This window comes from Peromyscus californicus, unplaced genomic scaffold, assembly GCF_007827085.1.
Source record: "Peromyscus californicus insignis strain IS unplaced genomic scaffold, ASM782708v3 Scaffold_6__1_contigs__length_162567912, whole genome shotgun sequence".
NCBI classification, from domain to species: Eukaryota; Metazoa; Chordata; class Mammalia; order Rodentia; family Cricetidae; genus Peromyscus; species Peromyscus californicus.
In genome coordinates, this window is record NW_026294584.1 from 141,142,153 (window position 1) to 141,162,905 (window position 20,753).

The 20,753-nt window shown below is 46.7% G+C and overlaps 1 long non-coding RNA gene and 1 pseudogene across 1 annotated transcript; one reads left to right on the forward strand and one right to left on the reverse strand.

Annotated features, from left to right (window-relative positions):
• Positions 1-1,708: 1,708 nt before the first annotated feature.
• LOC128098732 (uncharacterized) lies at positions 1,709-2,730 on the reverse strand. Its single transcript, XR_008214314.1, has 3 exons — positions 2,461-2,730; positions 2,040-2,256; positions 1,709-1,842 (listed from the first exon to the last, which is right to left on the reverse strand). It is a non-coding gene; the product is annotated as an uncharacterized LOC128098732 (long non-coding RNA).
• An 8,999-nt stretch (positions 2,731-11,729) lies between these two features.
• LOC128099759 (elongation factor 1-gamma-like) lies at positions 11,730-19,715 on the forward strand (annotated as a pseudogene).
• The last annotated feature ends 1,038 nt before the right edge of the window (positions 19,716-20,753 follow it).

The following is a 20,753-nucleotide window of genomic DNA, read 5'->3' on the forward strand; positions in this document are numbered from 1 at the left end:
TAGTCCTCTTGGGGAGGAAGGGGCAAGGACTCAGGGCCCCCCGGCAGGGCGGCCACGCTGGCACGTGCAGATAGCATGGCGTGGGTTGCGGCTCTCTGGGCACAACGAGAGCCACTGAGTCCCTCCTACCCTGAGAACGGGGGCCCGAGCAGGGGCGCCTACAGCTAGCAGAGGCTGGGGGGTGGCGCGCTGGGGGAGCTGCACCCGTGGGCTCCCAGAAAGGCCGGGGAAGGGAGGTGAAAGGGAGAGCGCAAGAGGGGAGGGGGCAATAAAGCCGAGGTGCAAGCGATTAACTCCGGCCCGGCCAGCCCCTTTAAACGAGGGTGGGGCGGAAGGGGTGGGCGGGGGGGAGGGGGATATCACTTTAAAAGGGTGAGTAAGAGTTTGGGGCGCCGTCTCCCCTCCCTCTATTTGCATAGCCAATAGCTCTGGGGCTCCTGCTACTGCGCGCTGATTGTTACCGGGCAGATTACTTTTTTTTTTTTTTTTTTTTTTAAAGTAGGACGCCTTCCCCGCTACATCAAAAGGAAGCCCGAGGAGGGCGGGAGAGAGCCGGGACCCGGGCGGGCTTGGGGCTGCGGAGGGGCCCGGGTGCCTCGGACCTTATCAATGGCAGCGGGAATTAGTATCCAATCTACTGTGTGTAAAGAAAGGGGAGGGAAGGGGCGGGCGAGGAAAATGTCTAATTGCAGTGGAAGCCATTAGCTTTCGGGAAGAAAAAAAAAAAAAACCCTCATTGAAAAACCCAAACTCAAAAAGAAACGGTCCCGCGCCCAAGATGACACTTGGCTAGTGTGCACTGTCCATCACCTGTTGATTTAAATCACAGGCTTCCCGAATAGAAAGTTTATGGTGACATCCCGGACAGATACGTGAATTTACATTTTAAGACCTCACAAAGCAATGACTAAAAACTTCCCCAGGGCCACCTCGGAGGGACGGATCTGACAGAGCTCCTGCACAGGGGAGCCAAGTACGGGGCGACATAGGTGTACTGAGGTATCCATCTACCCCGATGGAGGACTTGGAGGACATCCAGTCTCTCCACATCCCTCGAAGGCCAGCCCTGCAGGGTCTCCTCTGCCCCACCAGTGAAGACAGCATCCGGAGCTCGGGGGCGGAGAAGAGGCGGGTGGTCGTCTTCGGGGGCTCGCCCACCCGGAGGACAAAGTCTGGGTGGCGGGTCCTCCCGTCTCCAGAGCCAGCGGAGGGCCCCTCGCCTCTTCCCTCCCCCACACTTGGCTTTGCAGTGAAATTCCAGCGGGGAGGGGATCCTGGGGTGGGAGAGGTGGCCTGCGGCGGGGAGGGCCGCGGAGGAGGGGAGGAGAGGGTCTCGGAACAGAGGCCCCACCGTCTGGAGACTGGCAAGTCAGAGTGCTTCCCGCCTGAGAGGCTCTCTCCTTCGGCGCCCCATCCACCTCCCCCTCCGACTACCGAGGGTTCCCGAAGGTGAACCTCGCACCAAATCCGTCCCCAGCACGTGGGGTGCTGCGTGAGAGGGTGCGGAGGTTGGCAGCGTGTCTCTGAGAGGTTGGGACTGGAAACTGCGTTCTCTCTTTCGGTCGCCACTCTGACCACGTGCTAAAAAAAAAAAAAAAATCTTAATTTCTTGTTTTTGCGGGCTTTGTTTGTGTGTTTGTACAAAAAGTGCTCCAGCTAACACGCGGGAAAGGGCATACCGCCGTAGGGGCAAATGTACCTATTTTTCTTGCATGTGGACTTGAGTGTTCAGAAGAGTTGCTCTGCTGGGAGGGCGTGCAGAAAGAATAAGAGGTCACCTCCTCCCACTTCTTAACCCCTGACGGTGGAGAGATCCTTTACTGGGTAGGATCCGTGATAAACCTGAACCAAACGCGAGTTTTACTGGACTTTTTAGTCCCTCCAGGACGTGCCCCCCCCACCCCCTCCCTCTTGCATGTAGCAGTTTCGGTTGGAAAGTGTACAAAGCCTGTAGGTGTAAGGTGCAGCAGGGTGTTGGGTGTTTATAGGCATATTTCTGCAGGAACCTGCCACCTAGGCACACATTCTAATAAGCTCACCTGGCGGATGCCAGCCAGCCAGGTGATCCTGCGGTCGGCCACAAGCTGGGGAGTCCTTGGTTCGAATCCTGCTACCTCGACATTCTGGTCCAGGAATGGGGGTCATCGCCTCCTCCCTGACTCCCCCAAGGAGTAGAGCTGTGCTTGGGTTACTCCACAGACAAATGGGTGGTCAGTTAATCAAAGCTCCATCACTCGATGGCTGCTTCATGTAGAACTAGGCGAGAAAAGGCTCAGTAAGAGGAGTGGGGGGAGACATAAAAAAACAGGTTTAAAATGTGCGAAGGGGGGTGGGTGTGGAAAAGTTGGGAAGTGGAGAGCCCGGGAAAGAGGGTGCAAGGACCCAGGACTGGAGGCTCGCACACCGAGACCAAGTGACTCGAGGTGTGAAAGCAGACCCCGACCCTCCCCGAGAGCAGACCTGATGAGCACTGTCACCAGTCCTGCGCACTCCAGCGACCCTCGGGTGGGTTTCTGCGTGGACCTGGGTAGGATCCTTGTGGCGGTACATGAGCCGAGAGTGTTCAGAAGCCAGCCTGCATTTGGCTCACCCACCTCGCACCTCTCCTTTGGAAGGAAAAAAAAAAAATTAAAGACCCAAACTTCCCCGTCTTCCTGTCTGATTCAGCTTCAGGACACGCCTCACCCGGCCGAAAATAGCCCTGGAAACGCATTTGCTTTTTAAAAGTGAATTTGCTAGTAAGATCTAGGGGGGGGTGGGGGGGGGGACGTCTGTTCGGCGGCGTCGGGGGTCCTGGTTCCTCCCCGGGGCGCCCCCGGGAGGGGACAGCGGAGAGACGGAACCACGCCTCTGGTTGGGGAGCCACCACGCGGCTTTTTCGCGGAATTTTGACGTCACCCACATGTGGGGGAAGGGGCTGGGAGAGCGAGAGGAAACGGCGGGGGAGGGGGGCGGCGCGGCCGGTAGCCCGGTGGCCGCCCAGCCGCGGACAGGGTCCCAGGTCCTTAAGCACTCGCTGGGTGCGGCGGTCAGAGTTGCACCCCGGCCGCAAAGCTCGGCTCCATGCTCCCAGCCATCCTCCACTCCCAAAGACTCTCCCCACCACCTTCCACACTTATTTTTATTTTTTATTTTTTTTTACTTTGAAATCGAGATCCGATCTTTGCTCCAGAAAAAGCTAGTTTCTTTGGTTTGCGGTCCAGTTCTTCTAGTCCCTGAGATCCGACCGAGTATCGAGATTGCTGCTGGCAACTGCCAGCCCGGGGCTTCCTAAGCCTGTCTCCACCCGGGAAGACGAACTTGTGTCTTTCTGCTCTTTGGGAGCAGAGCCCTGTGTTTACTTTCACACGCGGGATTTTTCCACGCGCGACCGATTCCTCTCTGCCTCACTCCACATTCCATTTAAACATCCTTTGAATTGGTTACTGTGGACGGTGGCACACGGAAGCGTGGAAACATTCACCCACGGATTTTGCTGCACCCACAGCTAACCTATCTATAAACACGCCCGTGAGAAGCACATAGAGATGAGCGAAAGTGCAGGGCCACTCCCCGCCCACTCACTGGAGACCCACATGGCATCCGTATTTGTGGAGAACCTTATAGAGAGACCTGCAGGGGTTGAAAGCTGCAGGGTGAGCCCACGCAACTTCATTTCCCCTGAATTTAGGCAAAATCTTTCTAATCTTTCAGTTCAGAGACACGAGAGCTAAAATGTGTCATTATCTTTTGAACCCACAGTAATTAGGATGAGTTGATGCTCACATTCAAGGAGCTATAGTGGGGGTGTTGGGGAGAAAAATACCACCTGGCTCTGACTTTTTTTTTTCAACTTTACTGAGGTAAAGGGGCTTGTGGGAGGAGCCAAGGACCTCTTTGAAATGGACTTGATGTGGAATTATTTGTTTCAAAAGTAGGGGAGTTTTCAGTTTGAATCAGAGGCGAAGGTTGGAAAGGTTTCTATTTTGAAGACGACAGAGTGGTTATGAGCAATGCTTTCTTGCTCCATTTGAACACATTCTCTCTATTTTTAACTTATTATTTAGTTCTTTTTCGTTTAATGATTACTAGTCTGACCCAAACAGCTTCGTTTTGTTTCTTCTGGGGAGGGGGTGGAATTATAATTAATAAAAATGTTAATAATTGCTTTTGAGGTTCAGTGTGAGGGACCTTTATTGAAGAATGGCTTCTTTTAGATGACTGATGTGATGAACATTTGCCTTGTATGTACAAGGTAGGAAAGCAATAAATTATTAAACAATTTTTAAAGAAAAGAGCTGAAGGAAGTGTTTTAAGAACCTAAAAGACAAATATCCTTTACATTTTACTTCACCTTCATTTGACACTTTAAATTGTGGGCATTCTCTGTACAGCTTTAACACTGCCCCTACCAGAATTTTTTTAAAGCAGAAGTCAATTGTATTTGTTTTCAAAACATTTTACTTTTGTTCAAATTCAAACATTTTTTTTTCTCCTCTAAAAAACACTTTCTTAGTGTGGTTGAAAACTTTTGATTTGATTGCTTTGGTGAGTCATGTATCAGCCAAGTTGCAGCCTTATAAAACATTCTCATCAATATTCTCTATTTTCTATCATATTTTTTCAGTCATTAAATGTAAGGACTGTTAGCATTTGTTAGCACAATTTATGCACAATCCCACAGCATACCAGATTCATTCTCCAACTTTTCCACAATTAATTCATTTTTTTAAAATGGAGAAATGATTTTTTTTCTTTAGCTCTTAACTGTTTCCTCCTTTTTTCTAGAGGCAGGATGAAATTTATTTCTAAAATTATTTTCTTGATAAGGTTTTGCTGGCAAAAAAGAAAAGAAAAAGAAAGAGTTTGGCATTGTGAAACTGGTGGTTTTCCAAGTTTTACATTCTTCAAAATGTGCACCTTTCGAGGAGACACTGTGCTTTAGAACAGCCCTGGGGGGGTGCAGCTCGTGTCAGGGTGCTAAACAGCCCATACTAGCTTGGACCCCTATGAGGAATGTATGTCCTCTTTGCTCAGCATGAAGTCTGAGAACCTGCTTTTGCATGCCCTTGACACAGTGAGTGTCTGTGTGCTGTACAAAGAACTCTGGAGCAGAGGAGTTTATATGGAGGATGAAATTAAAGCAAAAAAAAAGAAAGAAAATCGAAGTTGTTTCTGCTCTCAGCTGTCTCAAATCACACTCTTCATGGTAGTCCCATCAGCTGCCAATCAAATGACTCTTGGTAATTTGTTGAGGTGTTCTCCAAGCCTCCATGTGTGGCACTCCTGTCAGTCATGGTGATGAAGGACAGTAGTGAGTCTCAGTATTGCATTGAGAATCCTCACTTTCTTCTTTTTTTCAAAATTATTGTCAGATGACTAGGTTTTTATTCAGGGACATAACATTAAAACCATTCCGTTCTCACATTTTTTGAAACTAAGTCACCCACTACCTAGATGAAAGGGGGGGGGGCGGGGGTGGAGGAAGAAGTCATACAGAATTTAAAGTGAATAAGAAAATTTCTTTGCCTTGTTTCTAGACCCTTGTTCCTTCATCATGCCCATATATGTTTCCATTTACTTGAGAGCAGCCTGTCAGTACCATGGGGGAAGGCCAGCATCAGGACCCAAGCCCTACCCTGGTATCAAAAAGGATGTTGTGAAGCAAAGGGTTTGGGTTCATTTACAGGAGGCTTCATGTGAAATGTCTTACACTTAGCATCCCATGGCCACCAATTGTTTCAGAACCGTGAAACCTCATTGTTTAAAAAAATAATAATAACAAACCCAAAACAAACCCAAAATAATGTTTTTTGAGGGCAGAAGCTTCCATCCGAACTCAAATCTGCAGGCCACTGTGTGTGGGGGGCTTTCGATGACATCATTTGATTGGGGACCTTTAGTTGGCAGGGGCGGCATGTGATCCTGGTTGTCCGATGATAAACCCGGATGAAGAACTGGCTTTCCTACCCCCTCTGCCCTTCTGAAAAAAAAATTCTTCTCTTTTCTTTGGAGAATAAGCTAATGTGTTTAATTTAAAATTTCCTTAGCAGAATACTGAATAAGGCTCCAATTTACTTGCTTCGGTAAAGAGACATTCACATAATCACTTTTTGTGGTGTCATTAACAGCGATTTTATGTCATCTAGCAAATGCTCTGAGTCGGGAATGAAACGCTCATGAAATTTGCTACAGTTGAAATGAAAACCATACTTACCTTGAGAAACCAGAGTCAGACCTCCCCTCCAGTCACTGAAGACTGCAGACTGTGTTTTTCACTCAGCTAAAGACTCAGTTTTAGGCACCCATTGTGCTGAACCATAGATTAGATGAGGTCTTCTTAAGGCTGGACCTCCTGAGGTTTTGGGCAGTCATCAAATATGCCTCTGTGTTCAGGAGTTTACTGTTGAAACTCTATACAACATCCGTCAGGGTTATTCATGCTGAGGGATTGCATGTATGCTGGACTGCTAGCATCGACATCTATGTGTAGATACAGCGGGGCATGTCAGGGGCATGGTTTGGATTTGTAAGGTAAAACTTGAGTGGTCTTAGTGGATGAGTAGACTGTGCTGCGATTTCCATGCATCTGGCTTTTGTACTTCGTTTATTTGCTCATGATTGCGTCCTTCCGAAAGCTGGACTCGGTGACAGAACAGACAGATAGCTGCTAGACACTCAATAAATGTGTTGGGAGATATGAAGGAAAAAGAACTGATTCATGAGCTCCTGATCCCAAGAAGCACATTCTCTAGTGATTAAGTGTGGGAAAGAATTAATATGTGAGATAAATGACTGGCATTCTAAAATAATAAGATCTGGGTGGGAGGTAGTTCTGTTTCCTGGAGTGTTTTTCTGACATACAGGAACCCTGGGTTCGATCCCCAACACCCAGTAGAATTAGGCATAAGGGTACATGCCTATAATCCTAGCACTTGGGAGGTATAGGAAGGAGGACCAGGAGTCCGTGGTTATTCCTGGCTACATAGGGAGTTTCAGGCCAGTGTGAGATGCACGAGACCCTAAATAAATACAAATAAATAAGAATGAAGCTGTAGGTCAAAGGGCTTAGAATGAGATACTGTGCTGACCTGAGTAGCTCATAGCAGGGAGATGTAGCATCTTCTCTTCAGACTGGGTCCAGTAACTATTGCCTGGGTTACACAGAGTTTTAAAAGATTCCACTCTGGAAACCTGTTCTTAGCTATACTTTTAATTTGTAATCTATTAGGGGGACAGCAAGGACCAAAATGGGAGACTGGAAACTAGTTCGTTGTCTGAGTCCTTTGAAACTAGTTCAAGATAGATCTCTGTCCTTGGCCCCTCGTTCTGTGAGCATCTGTTTCTGTGAGTGGCTGTGTGTCTCAGAGGATCCGCTTCTCTTGGCAGCTGACAGAACAGGGATCAGTGTGTCAGTTCTTTTTTTTTTGGGGGGGGCATGATTTGAAGTTAAAGTAGCTTATCCTGACAGAGCCAAATCTACAGTAGACAGTCTTTTTAGAAGTTTATTTATTTTTTATTTCATGTGCATTGGTGGTTTTGTTTTTTGTTTTTGTTTTTGTTTTTCAAGACAGGGTTTCTCTGTGTAGCTTTGGTGCCTTTCCTGGAACTCACTCTGTAGCCCAGGCTGGCCTCAAATCCACAGAGATCCACTTGACTCTGCCTCCTGAGTGCTGGAATTAAAGGCATACACCACCACCGCCCCGCATACATTGGTGTTTTGCCTGCATGTATATCTGTCTGAGGATGTCAGAGCCCCTGAAACCAGAGTTTACAGACAGTTGTATAAGCTGTCATGTAGGTGCAGGGAATTGAACTCAGGTCCTCTGGAAGGACCACTGAGCCATCTCCCTAGCCCTGTAGATAGTCTTAGTAACTTGCATGCAACCAGAATGCACTCCTTATCATTGGCACCTTGTCGTTGCAAATGAAACCATGCTAGCCTGGAAGCCAGAGGTCTCCTATTCTTGTCCCTGGTATGCCCTTGACTAGTACTGTGACCAGACTTGGTGTCTGTAATCCCAAAAGACTGAGTTCGGTCATCCACAGAATCAGCGGACCATAATAAGTGGTCTTTAAGTTCCTCTTCAGTTCCACATCTCTGGGAGTGCCCTTGGCTTTCTTATCATCACTGTCAAAACAGGGTTCTAACACACACACAACATCTTTTGTGTATTCTATCTTTTATATAAAGATTTTAAATGGTAGTAAGGTTCTCACTCCCTTGCTAATTAGAAGACATTTACCTCATTTGGCATCTGGGCTATTTTAATTCATTTTCACCTGTTTTCAACTGATGGACGATGGACAATGGTGTAAATTGTCAACTAGAATAAATAAAATCAAAGCTTAAAGATATATGGAATATGAGAATATATGGAATATATGATACTCCAGGATGTTTCAGGAAATCCTGGCTAATTCGGACAGAACCTGTCAGAGCACACACACCTGGTTTGAAGTGGCTTCTGAACTAACGATCCTCTTCCAGGTGATGAAGTGATGGGCGGTTCATAATCCTTGTGAGCCTCTTTAAATGAGGCTCATTTTGAACTGCATGGAACTCACATAGCATCAGGTCCATTGGTTACAAAAGAATGGACACATTCGTGCTCCCACCCCACTCCAAGTTGCAATTTTAGACCAGATCCTTCTTGCTTTCTGACAAACCTTAGTAACTAGCAGCGTGCAGTGGAAACTGCTGGTTCCCATTTTTTTCCTCATTCATTTTGAATCTTTGACTGTATCAGAAACTCCATTTGTTTGGGTTTTCTGCACTCTAGTGAAAGCCAAAAAGATACCTGTCCCTAGAATTACGAAATTATGTGTTGCCATGTCCCATTCAAAGTGTGGCTATTAAAAAAGAGAGACATGTGATAGATAAATCATTGTATTTGGTATAGTTTCTAGACAGTTCTCCATAATTTTTTTTGAGTTCACAGAATCATGGAAAGAGTGTTGGCCCAGGGTTCAGGAGAGGTCAGCTAATTCCCAATCTGCCACTGTAGTTAATTCGGTCTTCATTACTGTAACAAAATGCTAGAGGCAGCTTGCTTTGAACGTAGAGAAGGGGCTGTTCAGCGCATGGTTTTGGACATTCAGAGTCCCAGATTAGGTAGCCCCATTAGAATTGCCTTTGCTAGTGGCAACATGGCCTCGGGAGCCTAGTGTGTGTGGAAGGGCTTACACTGCCATAGAGGAAGTGGTGGGGGGAGAGAATGTGAGGATATGAATATGAACCTCACAATCTCTTTTGAGGATGTGCCCCTAATAATCTAAGAACATCCTTCTGGTCTAAATTCTCCCAGTAACACCCATGTAGGGACAAAGACGTCAGTCATAAAGGGGCCTCAGCCTCAGGAGCCTTAGATCTCACCCAAGCTACAGCTCTGTGCGACTTGGGACCAACTTGATTATGTGGTTGGATGGCCTGTTCAGGGGGAGGGGTAGTACCTGTTCAAGCTCCAGGCTGCTGAACCCTACCCTGCTCTTGGTGCCCTGGGCATGATCATGCAGGCAGTGCTGTGAACCCATGCTCTCCTCCTCCAAGCAGGGCGAGCAGGGTGAATGGCAGCAGCAGCCCAGGCTCCACAGCGGGCCTGGTGGTGGCATTGGCCAAGTGGCCTGAGCCTCCCAGTGACACTTCCTACAAAGCCAGCGTTAGAATGCGAGCGTGCATCTGCTTACTGCATGATGAACCCCCAGCTCCTTGCTTTGTAGCCTCTTCCCAAGAACAGTTAACATTCAGACACTGAGGCAGGGGAATGTTGGTTTCATGCGGCGGCACTGTTTACCCTTAGAGGAAAAGTCACAAGGCACAACAAAACCCACTATGAGAGTTTTATTAGGAGAAGGGAGGGACAGGAAAGGATGTGATCAGGCCTGTTTGAAAGACATGTGCAGAGAGAGAGGACAGAGGAGAAGGGGGAAGAAGACGAAGGGGGGAGGAGACTGTGATTCGCTTTTTATGGATTCCCCCTGCACATGCGCACATGGGCTTATGGAGCTATGCCACACATGCATAAGGATTGCATGATCACACTGGTCGCAAATACTCAATCACACAGCACACGGATTACGTGGAATGTAAGGCCCTGGGATGACTAATGGTTTTTTGTCAGCGCATGTAGCTGGGGGAGTGGCCAATGGCCACGAATTCCAACAGCGAGTGGCTCATTAAAGGTCACACAGCTATCCAGAGATAGAAACCTCCAACTTCCTGACAATTGAGAAAAATGTTTTTTTTGTTTGTTTTTGTTTTCATTTTTTGTTGTTGTTGTTTGTTTTTTGTTTTTTTGTTTTTTTTTGAGACAGGGTTTCTCTGTGTAGCTTTGGAGCCTTTCCTGGATCTTGCTTTGTAGACCAGGCTGTCCTCGATCTCACAGAGATCTGCCTGTCTCTGCCTCCTGAGTGCTGAGAGTAAAGGCATGTACCACCACCTCCCAGCCGAGAAAAATGCTTTAATTACACTTACTTATTTATTTTTGGCTTTGTTTTTCGAGAAAAGTTTTCTCTGTGTATCCCTGGCTGTCCTGGAACTCACTCTGTAGGCCAAACTGGCCTGGAACTCACAGAGATCCGCCTGCCTCTGCCTCCCGAGTGCTGGGATTAAAGACGTACCACCACACACACACACACACACACACACACACACACACACACACACACACACACGACTTATTTATTTATTTTGTGTGTGCGCATGTGAGCGTGAATGTCTGCATGCACTTGCCATGGCACATGAGTGGAGATCCAAGAACAACTTGTGGGCGTCAGCTCTCTCCTTCCCCCATGTGAGCGAGCCCTGGAGACTGAACACAGGCCGTCAGACTGGGCAGAAAGCGTCTTCACTCACTGCGACATCATCCCACAGGCTCTTCCTGACAGTTTTTATGCCCAGATGCTGCCTTTCGTCGTGAAAACATGGCAGAACAAGACATTCCCCTGTGGGTGCTGTCCATTCAAGCCCTCCTCTTTTCTTTCTGTGGACATCAGAAAGATGTCCATCAGCCTTGCCTGTGTCTTCCCTGGTGTCCTCTTAGTGTGTCCCCTTCCTAATGTGCAGCTGGTGAAAAGGAGGAAGCTGGGACAATGCTTGGAACCCACAGACCATGAAGACAATGGCAGAAAAGCATGAGCTGCCATCGTTGCCTCCCTGGCCCAGGGTTCCTTGAGCAACTCAGCCTCCAGTACCACTGAATACACTACTATGAAGAGAGGAATGATTCTGCCATTTTGTCCGGGCTGGTTTCGTAAATGAAACCTAAGATCGTACCTACTTGTTCATTATAAACGGGTTAAACTCCACTATGGGTCGTCGTCCGTCATCGGTGTGCAGCTGCCCCAGGGAACAGAACTGGGGGCCTGTTAAGAGCCATACTTCTGATGGAGGCTTAGCAGGGAGACGCCGTGGAGGAGGAGGAGGAGGCTGCAGAGTGCTGCAGTGCTCCAGAACAGCTAAAATAAGGCGGGTCTTGCAGGAAGATGCCTTTAAAAAGGGGCGGGGAGCCGGGCGGTGGTGGCGCACGCCTTTAATCCCAGCACTCGGGAGGCAGAGGCAGGTGGATCTCTGTGAGTTCGAGGCCAGCCTGGTCTACAAAGCGAGTTCCAGGAAAGGCGCAAAGCTACACAGAGAAACCCTGTCTCAAAAAACCAAAATAAATAAATAAATAAATAAATACAAAATAAAATAAAAAGGGGCGGGGAAAGAGATGGAGCAGCACGCTCAGCAGAGAAGCTGAGCTAGAAGAATGCAGCATCGGCTACAGCTGTGGGAGTGCTGCTGTGGCCGACAAAGGAGCGTGTCATCGGTAAGTAGGACCAGTCCTGGCCTGCCAGGAGGCCTGGGTCACCGCTGGGCCTGCCTCATCCGTCCCCATGCACTAAGCCAGTGCTGCCCGCTGCCACTCTCTCTGCTCACCCTGCTTGGGGGAGGAGGGGCCACAGTGATACCGGAACTGAGAGCAAAATGGTCATACCCGGGGGGCGCTGGCAGGGCGGCCAGTACCTGAGTGCAGCAGCCTGAAGCTTGAAGCCCTGCCCCCAAACACGATGCCCAACAGCACGATTATCCTGACTCTGAGCAACAAGATATCTGAGATATGGAATGTCTCATTTTCTGGAGTAAGTCTCCCTGAAAGACTCCTGTGGTCTGTGCTGCGGCTGGAGGGCATGCTGGTGTCCGGGGTCCATAGTGACGTCTGTGATGCATGCTGCCTCTGGAGGCCATGCTGATGTCTGTGATCCATCCCCGTTGATGTGGGAGCCCGTGATCAGTGCTGCTACTGACTGCTATGGGCAATGAAGCTTCTTTTGTAGTGGTATCGATGACTGCATACATAACCAAGGATAGAGACATTGAAGGTTTCTGTGACAACACCCGTCCCCCAAAGAAGCAATCCAAACAGAAGTCACTGAAGAGGGTCCTTAGAAATTGAGAAAGATGCTGAAGTGTAGCTCTTCACAGTCGACGGCTTCTAGTAGGGGTGGGGTGGGGAGGGACTCAGTTTTCTTTAAGGAGCTGGCCACTGGTTCTTTGACCATGCTCCACTGAGAATATGGGTACCACAAATTGTACTTGGTGTTTTTTTTATTGGGGGGGCGGCAGAGAGAGGGAGGCACAGGGGTGGAGGGTGGACCTGGGTGAATGGGAAGCAAGTGAGATAGGGGTGCGTTGTACGAAATTCCCAAATAATTAATAAAAATATTATGTTGAGGAAAAATATATACATTTGTTTTAAAGCTTAAAATAAAGGTCGTACTTCTGCTGGGTGGTGGTGGTGCACGCCTTTAATCCCAGCACTCAGGAGGCAGAGGCAGGCAGATCTCTGTGAGTTTGAAGCCAGCCTGGTCTATGGAGGGAGTTCCAGTGACCACGGTCCACATGGTTTAATTTCAAACTAGTCCTTTACAGAGTCTTGAGCACACACTCTTCACTGACAGGTACTGAGGGATGCCCCCTATCTTCAGTAGAAGGGATGGGAAACCGCCCCCCCCCCACCATTCTAGTAGTATAGAGAACCTTACACATCCCCTCCAGTGTTCTCAGAAGTAAGGTGAGTTGTTTGTGGAGAAACATTTTGTATTTCAATGACACGATATTTATTTTAATGAATTTTTTTTGGGGGGAGTAACATTAAACTCATGATTCATAGAAATCATGGTATTTGATGATACCATCACATTTCACTAATGTTTCTATGGTATTGACGTTTTTTAGAGAGGGATCTGTTTTGCAGCATGTAAGGCAAAGAAGCAACACTTTTTTAAAGAAGAATTATATAGGTTGTGTGCAAACAATCCAAACCAAGCAAGCACTAGCCCTTTGGAGGCCAGTTCCAGCAGATGTCTGGCCCTGGGTCTCTCCCATCTTTCCTCCCAGCAGCACCAGAGCAGGCAGGGCCGCCCACCTCCTCCTGAAAACTCGGAAGTTCAGGCTTCACAGAGGCCATCTTTATTTAACCAGTGTTGCCACAATTTTCTCATCTCTCTCCTTTCTTCCTGCATCTGTTCTACCAATGAGTCACCCTCCCTGGTGGACCGTGCCTACTTCTCACTGCTCACTTCTGCTTTCACGGTGTTTACCCCACTGCCCGTGACTGTCGCCTCTCTGTGTGGGGTTGCCTTTGTCTTGTCCCCTCTCCAAACTTTTTTAAAGCCACTGACTTTGTCTGGCAGTTCTCCGGAAGAGCTCCATTCTAGAGGCTTTCGTTATTTGGTCTCATTCAGCTCTTGGTCTCTGCAAACAGCCCTGGACCAATGCATTTGTCCAAAATAGTCATTGGCTGATGTTAAAATTTCAACTGCCCAGGTAACACCAGTTAGGACTGATACGAAGGGAGACTTTATTATTATTATTATTATTATTAAAAAGCAAATCTGTGGGATGAGCTGCTATAGCTTAGATTAAACATTTTATTTTATTTATTTGTTTTTACATTTATTTATTACACAATATTTTACATTTGTTGCGTGCATGTGTTGGGGGAGTGCATGCCAAGGTATCTGTGTGTATGTCAGAGGAAACTTGTGGGAGTTGGTTCTCACCTTCCGTTGTGTGTGTCCTGGGATCAAAATCAGGTCATCAGGCACGGTTCTATATATGCTGTGGCAAAGCTTGAGAAGGTACTCACCTTTTCAGCGGAGGACACAATGACAGTGAAGCCAGGACCTTAAACAGCATACCAGATTGCTAAAAGCCTGCTGCAACAGACACATGAAGTCCCTCAGCAAAAGTTGGGAGACATACTGGCTTAGACTCTTTAAAGAATGGCCCATCTGAGCATTACCTGCACACAAAGAAAGCAGATGAACTTCGGAGTAGAGTAGATGGTCAAGAACCTAGACTTCACCCAATCAGTAGAGGAAAGTCGATTAAGGAAATGCACAGTACCAACAGTACCCTGGTGTGGGGGTGAGGTGAGGGGGTGGGCAGGGGTACCAAGTCAGAGATCCTACCTCAGCATAGACGGTGGGGAGAGATCAAGGAAGACACCAGACAGCAATTTCTGGTCTCCACACACGTACACACAAACAGACACTTGCTCACACAACTGTGCCCTCATGTGCCTGAACTCACACACCACACACAAACACATATACAAATAAAGAGTAAAGGAGACAGTAAGGTGTTTTCAGATAAACAAAAACTGACAGATTCTATTTTTTGTTGCTAGCAGATCTCCCTACATAAAATACTGAATGGAAGCTGGAAGCGTGGATCAATGATAGTATACATAGTTGGCACACAAGAAAGTGCTGTGTTAAATGTCTAGCACAGGAAGGTGGGAAGGTGGGAAGAGGGAAAATATTGAGAACTCTTGTGTCTTTAATGAAAGGACACTAGACAGTCACTCAAATCCACACACATAAACAAAAGTACCAAGATGTAACTATGTAGGTATTGAAAAGTAAAATATATATGTAGATTTTTTCTTTTATGTAACTTTTTCTTATTATTTAAAATTAATATTTATTAAATGTCATTGATGGTATGGTGTATAAAGATGTAATTTGTATACTAACAGCACAGAGGAGACAGGAACCATGTTGCACTGGTGTAAAGTTCTTTTTTTTTTTTTTTTTTTCTTTTTTCGTTTTTCGAGACAGGGTTTCTCTGTGTAGCTTTGCGCCTTTCCTGGGACTCGCTTGGTAGCCCAGGCTGGCCTCGAACTCACAGAGATCCACCTGCCTCTGCCTCCCGAGTGCTGGGATTAAAGGCGTGCGCCACCACCGCCCGGCGGTGTAAAGTTCTTAAATGCTAATGTTAAGCTGGAATCACTTCACGCTATACTCTAGAAGGATCTTCATTGTAATACCAAGAATATTCAGTAAGAAAACAATTAAAAATATATCTACAAAATTAAACAATAAAATAATTCAAATGCCATATAGTATCTGTTAAACACAAAACACTGATGGGGGAGAAGAAAAAAAAATCTCAGTATTTGCAAGACTGATAGGACAAAAGGCAAGCATAAATCCTGCCTTAGTAATAATTACATTAACTGTAAATGGACTAAATACTCAAGTCAAAAGAAAACAGATAAGTAAAGAAAACATGCTCCATATATGACATGCTTTAGAGGCAAAAAAAATTAAGTTTAAAATAAAAAATTGGAGACTGGGAATGTAGCTCGGCAGTGCTAGAATGTATTTATGAGACTATGGGCTCAATTCCCAGTATCATTTTTTAAAAAAAGGTTAAACAATATAAAAACATACACATACAAACAGAGAAGAGCTGGAGTGACTATATTCATGCCAGACAAAATAGACTTTCCCATATGTAGCTGGAGAGCTTCTTTCCGGGTCCCGCCAAGTCCCGGCAGTCCGACAGCCCACTTGCCACGTGGCTCGTGGCTTACTGGCATCTTCACATGCTGCTTGTCATGGTGGAGGCTGGCAGTGTCTCCCCCCACCTTCCTGTTCTCTCAATTCTCCTCTCTGTTAGTCCCACCTATACTTGCTGCCTGGCCACTGGCCAATCAGTGTTTTATTTATTGACCAATCAGAGCATTTGACATACAGACCATCCCACAGCACCCATAAGAAAGAACATTTTACAATGATAGAAAGGTAAATTATCTTGGAAGACCTAGCAATTGTAAACATATATGCACAGAAACAGAAAGCTACAAATTAGATGGAAAAGCATTTTTGTGTGTTGTAAAATCTTGCCTGTTATTTTTATTCCTTGGTTTTATTCTATTCTCTGGAACTTACACTGCATAATCCAACTACTATATGACCAGCCGGGTTTCAAGTGCTTGAAGCTCTAACTCTCATATCTTTTCTTGCTTTCCATTTTCATCTTACACTGGCGCTATGGACATTTTCCTAAGATACAATTACATTTTTCTGTGAAGAGAACTACTGTGGCATTGATTAGAAGAGGAGACACAGAATCTCAGGACTGGAAGAAACTGGGATGATCTTATTCAAATCTCTGCTTTTGTGGATGAGCAGGCTGGGTCCCATACTTAGCTTGGTGGGACTTAGCTGAGTCACTCTCCTGCTTAGCCAAAGGCCATTATCTTTGTCCAGATTTTATCCATGAAAAAGATACTGGATTTTTTTCTTTTGTGTATTTTACTAGGAGGAGGAGAAGGGAGGGGAGAGGGAGTGAGGGAGGGAGAGAGAGAGAAAGAGAGAGAGAGAGAGAGAGAGAGAGAGAGAGAGAGAGAGAGAAAGAGAGAAAGAGAGAGCCCTAATTTTAGTTACACTGACATTCTTTAGGATTAATTTTTTTATTTATGAGTGTGTGCATGTAAGTAGTGCATGCCACATGTGTTCATGTGCACAAGGATCTAGGAGAAGATGTCAGGTCTCCTGGAGCTGGAGTTACAGGCAGTTGTGAGCCACCCTACGTGGATACTGGAAACTAATGGGTGCTGGGAACTGAGCTCAGGTCTTTTGGAAGAGCAGCAGGTGCTTCTAACTGCTGAGCCATCTCTCCAGCCCTAGCATTGGCAACTTTATCTCAAATTTGCCACAGAATAAGAAAAGCTAAGAGTAGTAGAAGAGCTGTGTTGAACATTGAAAGTTTGGATCATCTTTTGGAACCAGTAATCAACTTCTTGGATAAGTCACTTCAAAATAAGACTCCTTGGGGATGTAGCTCAGTGGTTGAGCGCTTGCCTAGCATGTGAAAGGTCCACGATCCACCCCCAGGACCAAATAATAACAATAACAGTGAGAAGTAATACTCATGACTCCATATAGTATCTATTGAGCACCTATAGTCTATGAGGTATTGTACTACATACGTTACCTATGAACCTCTCTATGGGAGTGTATTTTGACTATGAAATTTCCCAACAGTTTGATGGATTGGGGATTTGGTTGCCTGCTGATGGTCTTTTGGATAATGATCCTAGAGGCTCTGACCTCAGCAATGGATTGAGTCCATCAGAGATTCCTAAATTGATGGCATTATGGGAAAGTGGTGAAGTGTAGGAAGCAAGGTTTAGTTGAGGAAGTGGGTCATCTTGCCCTGACCCCTCCCTGTAATCCCTTTTATCGCCTATTCCCTGTCACTGTCATGTCACGTGTTCTGCTCTGCTCGTCCTAGCATGAGGAACAGGCACCTCTGAAGTCAGAAGCCAAAACCAGTCCCTCTGCCATTAAGTTATTACCTCAGATTGTGGTCACAAGCTAAAAACTAACTCCCAGAGCACTTAGAGCTTCCCTGCACAGTCTCCATGGCAGCTGGGATGTACACTCCGAAAACTAGAGGACCTTCAAGGACCTCCTCGCTGCTGAGTACAAGTCTAGTGGGGCTCAGGTCTAAATGCTTTTCCCAACACCCCACTTACACTTTGACCAAACCAACTTCACCCCTAAAGTTTCCCACAAATTCCCTGTTGGCGTAGTTCCAGCATTTAAGGGTATGCTGGATTTTGTGTCTTTGAGAGTGGTGCCATGGCCTATTGTGTGAATGAGAATGAGGAGCCATGGGCACAGCTCAGCTGATGCTGTGGGTGAGCTTTGTTGTTATGACACAGTTCTCTGGTGTTCCCCATCTTGGGCATCATGGACCACAACAAACAGGCTACTGGCAATACAAAGGAGGAAATGAAGGGAATCCTGGGGCTACTGGGTGGATGCTGACTTGATGACAAGGACTTATTTGGTAGGCAGACGATGACTCTGTCTGATACTACGCCATCTCCACCCTGTTACAGGTCTATAAACAAGTCTTGGAACCTTCTTGTTTTTTAATTTTATTTTTGTTTTTTAATCATGTGTATATGCTTAGGTGTGTCCATGTAAATGTGTGTGCCCCTGAAGGCCAGAAGAAGACATTGAGTCCCCTGGAACTGGAGTTACAGATGGTTGCCAATTTGCTTGACGGAGGTGCTGGGAATCAGCTCAGGTCCTCAACAAAAGCAGCCAACACTCTTAACCACTTAGCCATCACTCCAGTCCCTATACGACTGTTTTTTCACTAGGGTTTCCCAGTTTCAACTTCTGGTTCCTCATCTATCCGAACTAGCTCCGGTGTAAGGCTAGTCTTGGAGGAAGTGAAAACAGTGAGAAAAATGCCATGAAGTTTGCAGCTTGATGCTAAAAAGTTTGCAGCAAGCCTGTCTAAAAAGGGTACCCCATTAGAAGGAAGAGCAGGAGCCCCAGGCAGAGCAGAAAGAGGAGAAAGGGGCAGATGTGCCAGTCTCTGAGGAGGAGATGGATGAATGTGAGCTGGCACTGGCTACTGAGCCAAAGGGCTGGACCCCCTCTTCACCTTCATGTTGGATGAGTTTAAGCATAAGTGTTCCAGTGGGGATGTTTTCTGTCTTGGTTAGGATTTCATTGCTGTGAAGAGACACCATGACCATGGCAACTCTTATAAAGGAAAACATTTCACTGGATCTGGCTTACAGTTCATGTTTAGTCCATTATCGTCACGGTGGGGAGCATGGCAGTGCACAGTTAGACAAGATGCTAGAGAAGGAACTGATAGTTCCACATCTTGACCCACAGGCAGCAGAAGTGAATGCCACACTAGGCCTAGCTTGAGCATCGGAGACCTCAGAGCCCACCCCCACAGTGACACACTTCCTCCAACAAGGCCACACCTCCTGATAGTGCCACTCCCTATGGGCCAAGCATTTAAATACATGAGTCTATGGGGGCCATTTCTATTCAAACCACCACACCATCTCTGTGGATGCTGCATATTTGGAGATCGCTTTGATAAGGATGGCTGGTCCCTGTGGTGTGCAGAGTGCCACTTTTCTGAAAAACTCACCCATCTAGACCTTCATGAGTGGTACCCTCATCATAGATAGGTAAGAAGAGGGACAGGTTCTGGAGGGACGAAAGAGATCAAGTGGGTGACTCCCATGCTGTGGAATAATCCTCTTGTACACTGTAAAGACTTCTCACTCAAATTGGTTTAATAAAATGCTGATTGGCCAGTAGCCAGGCAGGAACTATAGGTGGGGTGCCCAAACTAAAGATGATGGGAAGGAGAAGATCAGGAGTTGTCAGCTAGATGCGGAGAGAACAGGAGATGAATGTACCATGCTAACAAAGGCACAGCTACGTGGCAAAGCATAAATAGAAATAGGGGTTAATTTAAATGTGTGAGTTAGCTAGTAACAAGCCTGAGCTATCGGCTGTGCATTTATAAGTAATATTAAGCCTCTGAGTGGTTATTTGGGACCAGGCAGTCAGGACAGGAAATGTCCACTTACACTCTCATCCAGAAACTAAATATTCTCCCTTTATCTCTTCCCAAGAATGTTCTAGCAATTGGGGAATAATACCGTTGCCAGTGTTCCTTTTGGAACCAATAACAGCAGCTTCATTTGGAAAGTCTTCTGAAGCAGGAGGCTTGTCTTTCTGGTAAGAAAGATCCCAGATAACTGGGGAAATAACTGATCTCTTGAGGGTGGGGCAAGGAAGGGGTTCAGGTCTTAGAGTGGATCAGTGAACATGGGGCCCACCTCTGGACTGTGCAGAGGAAGTTCTGTTCACAACAGTGTGAGCCCTGGGGCCTGGTGCCATTTGTTTGAGCTGGAAGTGGAACAGGTGTGAAGCAGTTGCCGGGATCTGACCACATGCTTCCTTTCCAGCTGAGTCCAGACTGGCAGGTAGATGAGTCTCAGACATGCAGAAACTGGATCCCGGCAGCAAGGAGCCCCAGGCCCGGGTTCTAGAGCACTTCTCTTGGGAAAACACCTTCCAGCACGTGGCAAAGTCTTCAATAAAGGCAAGATCTTCAAGTGAGCATCTCCACCATCCCCTGTTTGTCTGCACACATCTGTCAGGGCCACAGGAGCCATTAAAGGGACTGAACCCAGGCTCAGGGTGTGAGGGGAATCTAAGTAATGCTGTAGGTGCTCATTATGGCTCCACCGTCCCATCCAGTTGGAGGGGGCAACAGCAAAGAGCCGTCTTTATTGTTGTGTTCTTAGGAAGCCTGTAGCAGTCCTCTCTCATTTCTGGAACTGTTAGTGGGAAAGGAGCCAGAGGATCCTTCCTAAAAGTGTCATCTTTGAGCATTCATGGCTTTGCTTTCCCTGTATTTCCTACTTCTCTGGGATTTGGCTCAACTTTTATTGCTCCCCAGGATCCAATCCTCAGCCCATTTTGCTCTTTTGTTTCTTCCACAGGCCTCTGATTCACTCCACTGATGTCTTAACTCACCTCTGGACTTAGTGTTTCTGTGGGAACAAATGGATGGAATAACTTAAAAGGGGAAGGTTCATTTTGGCTCATGGTTGGCCAGGAGAACGTCAGGGTGATGGGAGCCTTTGGAGCAGGGGGCT